This window comes from Xiphophorus couchianus, chromosome 1, assembly GCF_001444195.1.
Source record: "Xiphophorus couchianus chromosome 1, X_couchianus-1.0, whole genome shotgun sequence".
In the NCBI taxonomy this organism is placed as follows: Eukaryota; Metazoa; Chordata; class Actinopteri; order Cyprinodontiformes; family Poeciliidae; genus Xiphophorus; species Xiphophorus couchianus.
In genome coordinates, this window is record NC_040228.1 from 14,569,133 (window position 1) to 14,581,326 (window position 12,194).

Below are 12,194 nucleotides of genomic sequence, written 5' to 3' on the forward strand. Positions count from 1 at the left end.
CCCCACAACCCCGACTTCCCACCTCCCATTCTTAGCTTTCTCCTCCTCCCAGGTCAACCAGCCTGTCCTCTGTGACTGAGGGTGGAGCCTGGTGTCAGCAGCGGAGGGAGGATGTTACACATACCTATGAAGAGAGAGAGAGTGCATGCGTGTGTGCGTGTGTGTAAGACAAAAACACACAGGGACAACTCTGTTCATACATGTGCGTGTGCTGTATGTGTCCGTGGCTGCGATGTGAAGAAGAAAGCCATGTTTATTATTGCGAGGAGGACAGACCAAGGTGAAGGTTACGCCACAACACACCCATCCCCTTTCCAATCTAATAATTTGTCTCTTGTATAACTCATTGGTCATGTTTGTTTTCAATCCAAGCTCACACCTTTTGTGGAACGCTTTGTTTTTTTCATGGTTTTATTACTTCTTTGTTGATGGAGGACAAGAACCGGAACACCTGGTGAGGAATGCTGGGTGGCTGAGTCAGCTGGGTCACACCCTTGATGTATTCACGCAGGTTTACACAAAATAAATAAAATGATTATGTATTTAAATTTCAGCATTACAGCTCTTTCTCTCTCTCTCTTTCTCTTTGTCTCTGTTTCTCTCTCTCTCTTGGGTGTGTACCGTACTTGTGATTGTAAGGAAATACTGCTGGCATGCATGAAAACATTCACAGGTGTGTACAAGGAGGGGGTTCACAAATCTCTGTTTGCTCCAACACAAATACACAGAAATGGCAACAGGAAAATTGTGGCTATAAAGCAACAGTGTAGTGAAATTTTGCGACATTGTGTTGTACAGCCAGAAGCTGTTTTATCTCAAATGCGTTTGATAGACAATATAAAATAGTGGGTAGTCGTGAGATGGAAGGGAAACGTGACACTGTTTTCAATTTCTTTGCATAAATAAAAATCTGAGATTTGCATGTGATTATTTTCAGATCCCTTCACTTTGAAATCTCTAAATAAAACTGCAACTGAAGCCGTCAGTCACTTAGTTTTATAATATACCAAAACAAAACGTAACTGAAAAGTGGAAGAGCAATTAAAAACAAAATTCTTCTAAAACTAAAATAGCGTATAGGATGTATTTATTTTACATCTTTAGGGGATGTGTCTATGTTGCACATCCAAAGACTCAAATTTGTGGTGATTTTTCTTTGTCAAATAGCTGTGGTTCAGTCTGATTGGATGAAATGTTTCTGTGGGCATCGATTTTTAATTCTTGCCACAGAATCTCAATTGGATTTTGTTTCCAACTCATAAATATACTTTTATTTAGATGTTTCCATCTTTGCCAAGGCTGTATGTCTTGGCCCAGCCGGAGGGTGAATGACTGCTTAAATCTCAAGAATTTTAGATATTTAGTGTTAAGCTTTCTTCCAGGATCGCCATGTATTTAGCCCCAACTTATAAAGAAAAACATCCCCTAAGCCTCAGGCCGCCAGCACCAGTTTTTACTGGAGGGATGTTTCAGGGTGATATTTTTTTCTGTCAGCTCACAACATTTTTGCTGCCTTTTAATACTGCAGTGCACAAAAATGGACTCTGTTTATTAATTGGGTGGAGTCTGAAGCCAGTTGAGTGAATAGGAGCAACATTTGTCAGATCTTTACTTGCAAACATTAAAAAAAACATGCATAATTTTCCTTTTACTTCACAACGTTGGGAATTTGTGTCGGTCTCTCAAAGAAATAGTTTGAAGTTTGTAAAAGTGAATTGCGTCAAAATGTGAAAAACGTTGAAGGGGCATGAAAAATTTGCAAAGCACTCCAAAAATTACTTTCAAAATTAAGGTAAGGTCAGGTAAGGTAATTTTATTTATATAGCACATTTTCAGCAAAAAGGCAAGTCAAAGCGGTTTACATGAATTTAAAGGAAATACAAACAAAATAACAAACCAAAGGATTGAGCAAAAGAAGAAAAATAATCTAATAATGTTGATCCAAAGTATATAAACTAGATACTCCTGTTCAGGGTTGCTGGATAAGTTTAAGTATCCATCCTCTGGTCTAATTCCTTTAAGTTAAGAAAAGTAATGCAGCTCAACTCTTTTTTCCACTAAACTTTATTGGAATGGGGATATCTACAGACATTTATGTTTGTAATATTTAAATCCGAGCCACCCTCCTCAACAGTCTGATACCAGATTGTCCCATAATGTCAGAAAATGTGTTTCTTTCCCTCAGGTATTGCTTGACTCGCCTCCTCAAGCTGAACCATTTTGTTCTAACCTGAAGAGGTGGGACAATAGGTTTCACTCTAACATGATTATCGTGGCTGCCTGGATCCTGGAGAACATTTTGTTTAAAAGCAGTAAAGCAGCAAAATTAATCCAATTTGCTCGCTGCCAAAATTGACAACTGATGAGCCTGAGGGGGAGATAAGAAGAGATTCCAGTAGATAAAAATCATGAAATAAATAAATTCTTAAGGTCATGACCAAAAAAAAAATAAAAAAATTCCAGATATATGTACTGTAGTTTTTTGGGGGGTGGGTTTGTTCCAATGCAACATTTTTTTCTGCTCTGTCCATCATCCACTAGAGCATCTTTTGCTTAACAAGTTAAGTCGCTTGGCAGGAGTGAAGCTCAAAAGGAATGTGGAGACTTTAAATATCTCAGATCATGACAGTCTTTTCCTTTGAGATTTCTGGCTGGTCATTCTCCCACATGTTGGAGCTTATTTTCAGCTGCGGTTTGCGCCAGAAATAAAAACGTCAGCTGTTTCTCTTTGAGATGGTCACTCACCTGCTAACACCTCTAACTCCTTTCTGGGAGCTTTTTTTTTTTTTTGCAGAAAGACTTATTACAAATACACAAGTAAGGTTGCATAATAAACTGTATGATCAGTGTAGTCAGAGGCCCTGTGCAGTATGAAGAAAAGTTTGATGGAAACACTAAGACACGCCAAAGGGAACTCCAATAAAAAGAGAAAATAAATCGATCATGTTCACTTTCCAGTCCAAAGAAGTTGGCAGGAGACGGCGCTACCTTCAGCTGGAGCTCAGAAACAAACAACGCATATATTGTGGAAGTTCATTCAAAAGGGTCAAGCTGTGCACACAGAAAACACCACCAGGCCACTGGGAAGAAAAATGTTGGGGAACATCTGAGAGAATCATTAACCGTCAGATGACCAATAAATACCCGAGACAGGCGGAGAACTTGGGGTTCATCTTTTTGAGGGCTCATAATAGCCAGGAAACCCAACATCTCAAAGCTCCTTTTAATGAGATTACTTTTGCAAACCTGTGACTGGCCTTCAAATGGATGCATTCCACATCTGTTTCAAGCATCTGGGTACAGCTTTAATGTTGAGCCAAAGAAATGGTAAAAGAAAAAAAAAAAAGAGGTAACTGTATTCTAATTTTCTTTTATTAAAGGTAATAATGTGTAATGAAACACTTTAGTCTGGATAGCTCAGCTAGTTCTGTTTTATCTGTAAATGCTGTTTTCCTTGGTTTTTTTTTTTAACAAAACCGTCAAATGTGTTGTTCACAGCACAAATTTCTTATAAAATATCTATTTTTCTTCACTTGCTTTCTTTAGAAAAAAAATCACAGGAAACAGTTCTAAAAAAATGTCTTAACTAAAAATTATGTCAGAAAAAAAAACTGTTGAATCTTTTGAATAAAAATCCTAATGCTAAAGTTTTTCTACATGGCAAATCAGGTACAAACCAAAAAAGATTTGAGTATTGCATTTTTACCATTTTACATTTAAAGTCATTTCAAGACTTCTTACAAACAAAAATCTGAAAAGTGTGTCTTGCATTTGTATCCAGTCTTACTGAATAAATGCTTTTCACTTACGGCCACAGGTTTATCTCTACGAACCACTGTCAAAGTCAGTGGTTCGTAGAGATAAACATCAGCGTGCAGACATCTAAAGAGTATCTAGAAAAATGCTAAATATACAAACAAACACTTTTTCCGACAGTTTACATAAGGCTGCGGGTCTTTGTCAAGAAGACAAACATTATTTTTATCATGTTTAACTTTATAATAGAGTTTACAAAAAACAGAACATAATCTATAGATGATGCAATCACCTGCACTTCTATGTTTAAAGTGTTTTTAAATGCTAGAGAGGAAACAGAAAGAGGTGTATGTTCTTAAAATAGCTTTATGATCATAATTTGAACAGTTCTTTAGCTGTAATTAACTCATTCTGGCTATGAGCCGCTGTTTAGATTTTGTCCGTTTGAAAGACTTCTGGAATGACCCAAAAACTGATTAGATTCAGATGTTTAAATATCACTTGCAGACAAATTTGTGATTTCATAGTACACTTATTTCTAGTGAGGAAGTTAATCAAAGCTTAAAAAAATGGAAGGAGAGATTAAAAAGTCAAACCCACATGGATTCTGCAGTATGGTTCCAAATTAATCTGGCCTCTGGTGTTTACAAACATGAAGAGTCAGAAGAAGCAGTTTTATCGTTTTGTGGGCTAATAAAGTAAGACGTACATCGTGCTGCAGGTGAACAAGCTCTAGCTGGAGCTCGTCTGAGCTAATCAAGGCAGACTTTAAAAGAGTGGCAGAGGAAACAGAGACTTCTCAGTTCTTTCTGTGATTAATTGGTTCCAGTTATGGAAGCATAATCCTTGCTTCTAACCTCTGATCCTTCCACACCAAATACTCACCTTCTCCTCCTCATGCTGGATCCTCCAGATCTCCTCAATGTTCCTCCAAATGCCTCCCTGGGTAAAGAGCATGTGCCTGCCTTTCATCCTCACCAGGAAGCAAAATTTGACAGGTGTACCATCTCACTCTGCTCACACATATTACACACTATTTCCTCCAGGACAAACATCTTCAGGAATCAAATAAAATCATCACTGAGTTGTTTCATTTGATTTATTAAATGGTAAACGGCCTGTACTTGTACAGCATTTTATCAAGGCCAGAGAACCCCAAAGGGCTTCGCACATTATTCACCCATTCACAAAAACATTCACACACTGATTAACATCTTTCATACTTCTCCGCACAATTCTCTAGAAAACACCTGCATTCTTTGCATTCATATTAGCATTTTAACTATAGCTGTCTCTTCACCAGACAACTATGAGCAAACGTGATGCACAGGCCTCCTTTTTTCTTTATATTTAATTTTTATTCTGGTTAATAGAAAGCTGTGCTGATTCCAGGGAGTAGAGAGGCTGGATGTAAAAACTGTCTCAGAAGAAAATGATCAGTGTCATCTTCCTGTGCAGAGAAAAATTGGTTCTGATGAAAAAACAGACATTTAAGCAATAACTGTATGAAGCTCTGTAAATGTTTTATTTTAATGTTACAGTAAGAATTTGTTTAAATTCTTAAATGAACATTAAAAATGTAAAGACAATAAACAAATTAGCACATTTTGCCACTATGTAACTTGTATGAAAATATTCAATAATGTAATATTCATTGTACAGCACCTTCTCCAGTAGCAGAATGTAAATATATAGAAAAAATTTCAATGTTTTAGAATTGAAGTCACAGCGTTAACCACTGCACTACCAACTAGATATCTAAGACAAATGTAAAAAAAAAAAAAACTAAACCAATCATTTTTCTAAAAAGGGGAGAACACAAAGAAACGCCGTCGTTTTTAGATTTTAATTTGAACAAAAGTTGACAAAAACATACAAGGTCCTTCCACCTCACACGGCCACACCTGTGCTCTATTTTACTACTTCATGTTGATCTATCACATAAAATCTCAATCAAAATCATTAATGTGTATGGCTCAAATAAAACAAAATTGCCAAAATTTCAAGAGATTTGAATACTTTTGTTCCTTAAAACATTTTTTTTTTAATTAGGTGAAAACCAGCCTTTCACCTTTAAAAAAAAAGGTTCAGTCACAGCAACATGTCATTTGAGAGCTGCGGCAGGGATCGCATTTGTGGTCTGCTTTACTTCAAGGTGATGTCAATGAACAAATAATCCTCCTAAAATAGTCCAGACGTGCTTAATGTTTTTTTTTCCTGCTCGTATCAAAGGATTCTCTATGACATAAACTGTTTATGAAATTAAAGGATGGGGTGGGGGCTAAATTAATTTGTCGCATATGTGTGTACGCATGTGGTCACAGTTTGATAGCCAGAATCACTTCTTATACAACTATTATCTCCATATGCTTTATCATACTAATAGCCATAATAGACATAGATGAATGCGCTGAACGGCCTTGCTGCGAGTCTCACTGCCAGCCGGGTTATAAATGGAAGCTTGTGAAGACAGATCAGAGCCACCAGCCTGCACAGATACGGCTGGAGCACGACCTGATAGCAGAGCTAAACACAGCACTGCTGCATTCAGTCTAGTATGTTTTTGTGCACTCATGTACAATCTGCGTGAACAGCCAAGGCCATAATTAAAACAGTAATCTCAGGGGAGATTAGCAGAGGTTAGTTCTGTGAGTAAAATGGCTTTGTGTTCATGATTAGAAATCAGATACGGCCAACAAATCCATTTAAACCAAATGTTTACGCCAATGCTTTTCTTGATTTTTCCGGGGGGGTTTGGGGGTTTCTCCACTTGAACCATCAGACATATTTATTGCCCCATTTTTCTGTGAACACTTTTTTTTTTTTTTTTTTAATGAAGTCGAAGAAAAACTAAGTATGAGAAAAAACAGATAGGAATCAACGATGACATGTGGTAATGGAATGCCATTATTTCGCCAAAGGATGTTATCAGTCACATATGAATCAAGAGTTTGACTTTGTTGTTTTTTAGCTGAAGCCATTTAAAGTGGAAAGTAGTTGTTTTGGTTTTGTTTTTTTTAAATCACTATTTGGCTGGAAATTGAGGCTTAATTCATGGCAGAACTGCTTCCACGATCCACAATTACAGGGTTTATTTGACTTACATTATTATTTTAGATTTTTTATACTTATAAAATAAGACAGTTTGCCAAACCCTTTATATTTAATTCAATCAGTCCAGGTCACACATTCTATTTAACTTTCAGAAGGGGTCAGTGTGCACAGCTCAATCAGTACACTGCAAAAACACAAAATTAAGACAAAAAGTAAGACAGAGTTAACTTACAAATAACTTTTCAGCAAAATATAAGAGCTTGTTTTAGGTCATTTTTTCCTTAAAAAAGTATTTGCTCCATTGACAGATTATTTCACTTATTACAAGATAATTTTTCTTTAATTTTAGTGGAATAATCTCCCAAAGGAACTAGTACTTTCTCCTCAATATTAGAAAATTATTGACTTAAAACAAGCACCCAAGTAATCTGAGAGATTACTTCTAAATTAGTTTTCTCTTATTTCAAGTGTGCTAAGATATTTGCACTAAAACCTGGAGCAAAAGTACTTGTTAAGGTTTTGTGTTTTTGACATGTAAAGCAGGCAGATCGTGTGCTGAAGTCCTGACTGCAGCTGTTCCAGGACTTCCAGCGTTCCTGACTCCTTAACTTCTTAACGTTAAAAAGAATTCCATAGTTAAACCCTTTTTTCAACCCATCACACAGTCCGAAGAATTATCACGGTTTTAGTCATGCTGACCACTCAAAGTGTTTTACTGTAGAGCCACGTTCACCCAATTGCTCTCACTGATATCAAGATACTGGTCAGTAGGGGACTTGGGGATGAATGATTTGCACATCATCAATGTGGCAGAAAGAAGCTGCAATTGAGAACAAATTTCACAGATTTCAAAATAACTACTCTTCCCACTGACCCCAATGTAGTACACCACGACTTAAAAAGGCAAAGTCTTGCTGCAATACCATTACGGTAAATGATAAAACGACTGCAAAGCGATTTCCACTCAATCATGCACACTGGTGGTGGAAAGCTACACTGTAGACACAGCTGCCCTGCGGCAGGCTGACAGGAGCGAGATGAAAGTTGGCGCCACTGCGCCCTCTGACCATCACCGGCAGACAAGGTGGCTGAAGGACAAAAGGCAGAGTAGGTACAGGTTACAGGACGACCTCCTTCCTCCTGAGCCCCCGTCGCTCTGACGGTCATAAGCTATCTGTCAAGATGGTGCTATTAACTGAGGTCGTATTCATTGTAAAATGCTTGAGAACTACTGCCTTTAGGGTAAATAAATGTGACCAGCTGACCTGCACCTCTGGAGATCGGTGAATACGCAGTGAAGAAAGAACGGTGAAAGAAAAATTAAGCCTGTAATGAGAGTGAAATTAATAGACCACTGTGATTTGAATAAACAAGGACTGGAACGTTGCTTACTCTACAGTATATGCGGAGTATCAATATTTATAGTGTATGAATAGGGGTCCTGAGAACAGACCTTTTCTGCATATTGGTGCACATGTGGGGTGACTGTCAAGACCTTGAAACATTTTTTCCTCCTCTCGTTCACGTTTTTTTTTTACAAGTTCTCGTTTATGAGTCTGTTTTTGTGTTCCTTCTGTCAAAACCCTTTTACTAGATGGCATTGATGGATTGTGTGTGTGTGTGTGTGTGTGTGTGTGTGTGTGTGTGGGTGGGTGTACAGCAAACATACAAAGGCTTAAGGATTTGATAAGTAAGGAAAAACAACGAAGCAAGTATATCGACAGAGACCAAGCAGGAAGGAGGACAGGGGACACAAAAGAGAAGAAAATGAAGAAAAGAAGCTTGAAAATCAATGAATAGTTAACAATTGAGGCAGCAAAGTTTCTTTTTACCCAAAGTGAAGAAGCTTCTAAATGGTTTTGGTGATAATGCAGTGAAGAGGGCAGCATTTAAGACAATGGCTTTTAAAATGTTTACCACTTTAAGCTGAAATAAAACAAATATGTATTTTTTTTATTATTCTTTGCACTGTTAAGTATGTTCACTCAGTACTTAGTAAGCACTCCTTCTGCATGAATTACTGAATCAGAGTAACATGGAGGCAATCCGCCCAAGGTTCTGCCCAGATTACTAGTATAATATCATTGAGCTTAGCTGCATTGTTGGCTATGGAGTCTCTTGTCTTCCTTTTAACAAAACAGATTTTGACCAGTTTACAGCACAGTGATAGCATGGATATTAACTTTTTGTGCAGCCTGTCACAGACGCTCTGCTTAACAGCTTGGTCAGCAGTCTTCCTCTATGATTATGTATTGAAATATATTTTTCAATAGTCTGATGTAGCATTCAAATTGTCTGAGAAACTGATTTTGGCTAGAGGCATCAAAATTAACCGATTATTCTAAGTTTCACTTTTTAAATTAAATAAATAAATTCAACTTTTTGATGTTATTGTGAGGAATCTGTAAATCAGTCAGAAAAAAAGAGCTGAATTGGTACAGATGGTAATCTGTACATGTTCAGAGGAGGGGAGGGAGGGAAATGGGAGAACAGGAGTGACGCCATAGCAGAATAAAGAGCCATGAGCACTGAGTGATCTTCCAGAATTAAAAAAAACAAAAAACAGCCTGTAAGCACAACGTGATAGCAGGGGGAGGCGGCGTGGCCAGTGTTTACTCAGAATGTGTACACAGGTAAGCAGCACCGTGTTTCCAAGCAGAAGAAAGTTTGTTTATAGTTGTGCCGAATGCGAGAAGTGAGAATGCAGATGTGCTGAGTAGCACTCTGTGTACTTCAGAGGGGTTCAGTAGAAAACGATGAAAGTCGGGATTTCTTTCTTCCACTTCGTTTCCTCCTTGCTGCATCACACTCACAGTCCTCCTGAGGCGGGTCATTGTTCACTCTTTGTGTATTTTTATTTACGTCATTAGCAAATGAACACATTACTGTTCGAAGGTGTACATTTGTACTTGAATGGATTTGAACAGATTAAACTGTTTAGGTTGGTTTATCAGAAGTGGAGTAGATTTATGTGACGTCTTCCAGTTTTATTTATTCCATTATGTGACAGTAAAGATTAATAGTTGCTATGTTTGAAGTATTTATACTCCACGTTATTACACAATAGCGTACAAAAGAAGACAAAGTGGATTGGGAAATATGAACATATTTATGCAATAAAAGCTAAATATGTGCGGCCCTGTTGCATATTTTCCGCATCTGATGTCTTTCTGTTATGACTCTTAAGGTTCAGCAACTGGATGCTGGAAGATCCATCTCAGAGAACCCTGATTCCAGCCTATTGTGGCTGCTTAGGAAAGAGCAGGTTTTCCTCTCTTGAGAAAGCTTAGATCCTTCCGTGTTTACAGAAATGTGCTGCATATCTTCTGAAAGTGTGTTGTGGAGAAGGTAGCCATTCACTGTTTGGGAAGCAACATTAAAGCCAGTGATTTAAACAGGCTCAATAACCGGATCAAGGAGTACTCTGGAAAATCTGGAGATTATTATGCAAAGAAGGATTCTTCATAGAACCAGTGGCATTACAGGCAACTTTTTTGAGCACCCCTTTCATGACACAGTCTCCAACAACACTGTCTTCAGTCAGAGGCTTCCTTTGAACCACTGCAACACAAACTGCCACAGGAGATCCTTCTCGCCCCACAGCCATCAGCATCTACAACAACTGTTTGAAGAGAACTGAATGAGTCGCAACAACGTTTAGCTTCCTTCTGGGATTAATATGGTATTTTTGTTTACTGAACTGAATTGAAGAAAACTGAAGTGAAATCAGGCTTTAGTATGGAGGCTGAATTTCAACACGTGCCATGCCTTTCATATTTGTATAAACTCCAAGTAAAATACATTGATATTTGTTGGAGTTTTTTTACACAGAAAAATATGCTAAAATGTTTGAAGGGTTTGAATATATTTGTAAGAAATTATGCATGTTCACATCAGCTTGAATGAAACATCTTCCCTCAAACACTCCCATGAGAGAAAGCTCCATTAGTGAGGCTTTATATCAGCAGACTCTATAGGACTTTGACTGTATGTTTGTTCTGTATGTTGCATACACAGCGCTTCATTGAAGCATAAAATCAATCTTTAGTTATGTCCTTACTCTGAAGAGCCATCCTACCTGTAATAATCTTCTTCAAGTGCTTCTTGTTGATATTGGACATTCATGGTTCCTCTTTCCAATTAAAACCGTCTTTGATCAAATTGCCATGAAAACACACAACATATCTGGGAGAAGGTGGAACTCCAACAACAGCAAAAGCAATAGTCTGTTTCTGTTGCTTTAGGCAAAATATAATTAAGATGCCATGTGCAGTAGAGTGTGTGCTTGATTGATACCTATAGGTGGATATGCACAGAGGAGAGAGTAGGGTAAATAGAAGCAAACGCTCTGATGCAGTTTCGCTCCGGGGCATCTTGCAGCAGGCCTCTCTAAATGTGTGTACCTGCATTTCTGTGCGCAGTATGGATTTTTAAATAATCGAGAGCAGCAGCGCATGAAGAGAAGAATGGCAGTGATGGAATAGAGACAAGCATCAGATGAGCTGCAGCTGTTTGTTTAGACAGCTCTCCCTGAATCCTGGAACGTCCCCGTTGTTTCCAAAAGACAGCACTCAGTGAGTCTGTGTTACGCAAAGTGGAAGAGACAGGTGAAGAGTTTCAACTGGACAGACACACACACACACACACACACACACCGCAACACAGACAATGGAGGTGTATCAATTTCACTTTGTAAATACAGAGTCAAACAAAAAGAGGAAGCCAGGGTAGAGACGCAAAGCTTTCCATGACAGTAGATTTGGTGAGTGGAGATCCACGTAAATGTTGTTAAGCTGAGGAGAATCCAACCTGATAGATACCAGCAGGCGAGGTATTTCATATGGCTCTTTGACCAGGACTGCATGGCCTGTGGGGCAAGATTAGCACTATTTTTTATTTCTTTGCAATTAGTCAATTGGGAGTTGCTGGGTGTTAAGCACTGCCATGGCCCTTTTCAACTACGACCAGCTCAGCGCAGTTTGACTCGGCTCTACTAGTAATGGTTACAAGGTACCAGTCCCATTTTTAGAATCTACTTAGCTGGGGGTGGAGAGGTGAAGACACTGGTTGTGTTACAAGAGCAAGTCCCTTACAAAACTCCAATCAAATCGAGCAGCGCTGCTTGGTGCTACTGGGAAAAGGCTAAAGGAAAACAGGCCTTTGCTGGATGAGGACTCTGAGTTTGGTTTCTGATCCATAAGTAAAGCAGCTTCCACATCTCCCAAGGATTAAAGGAGTATTCCACAGTTTTTTAAAAGAATTTAGACTGCATTTAACTATTTCTTGCTCCACAATACTTTCTAGTGTACGTTTGTCATCCATAACATTATCTTTGTACAGCACATGACTAGTATTGAACAAAACAGCATTATTTTTCCTTGAGC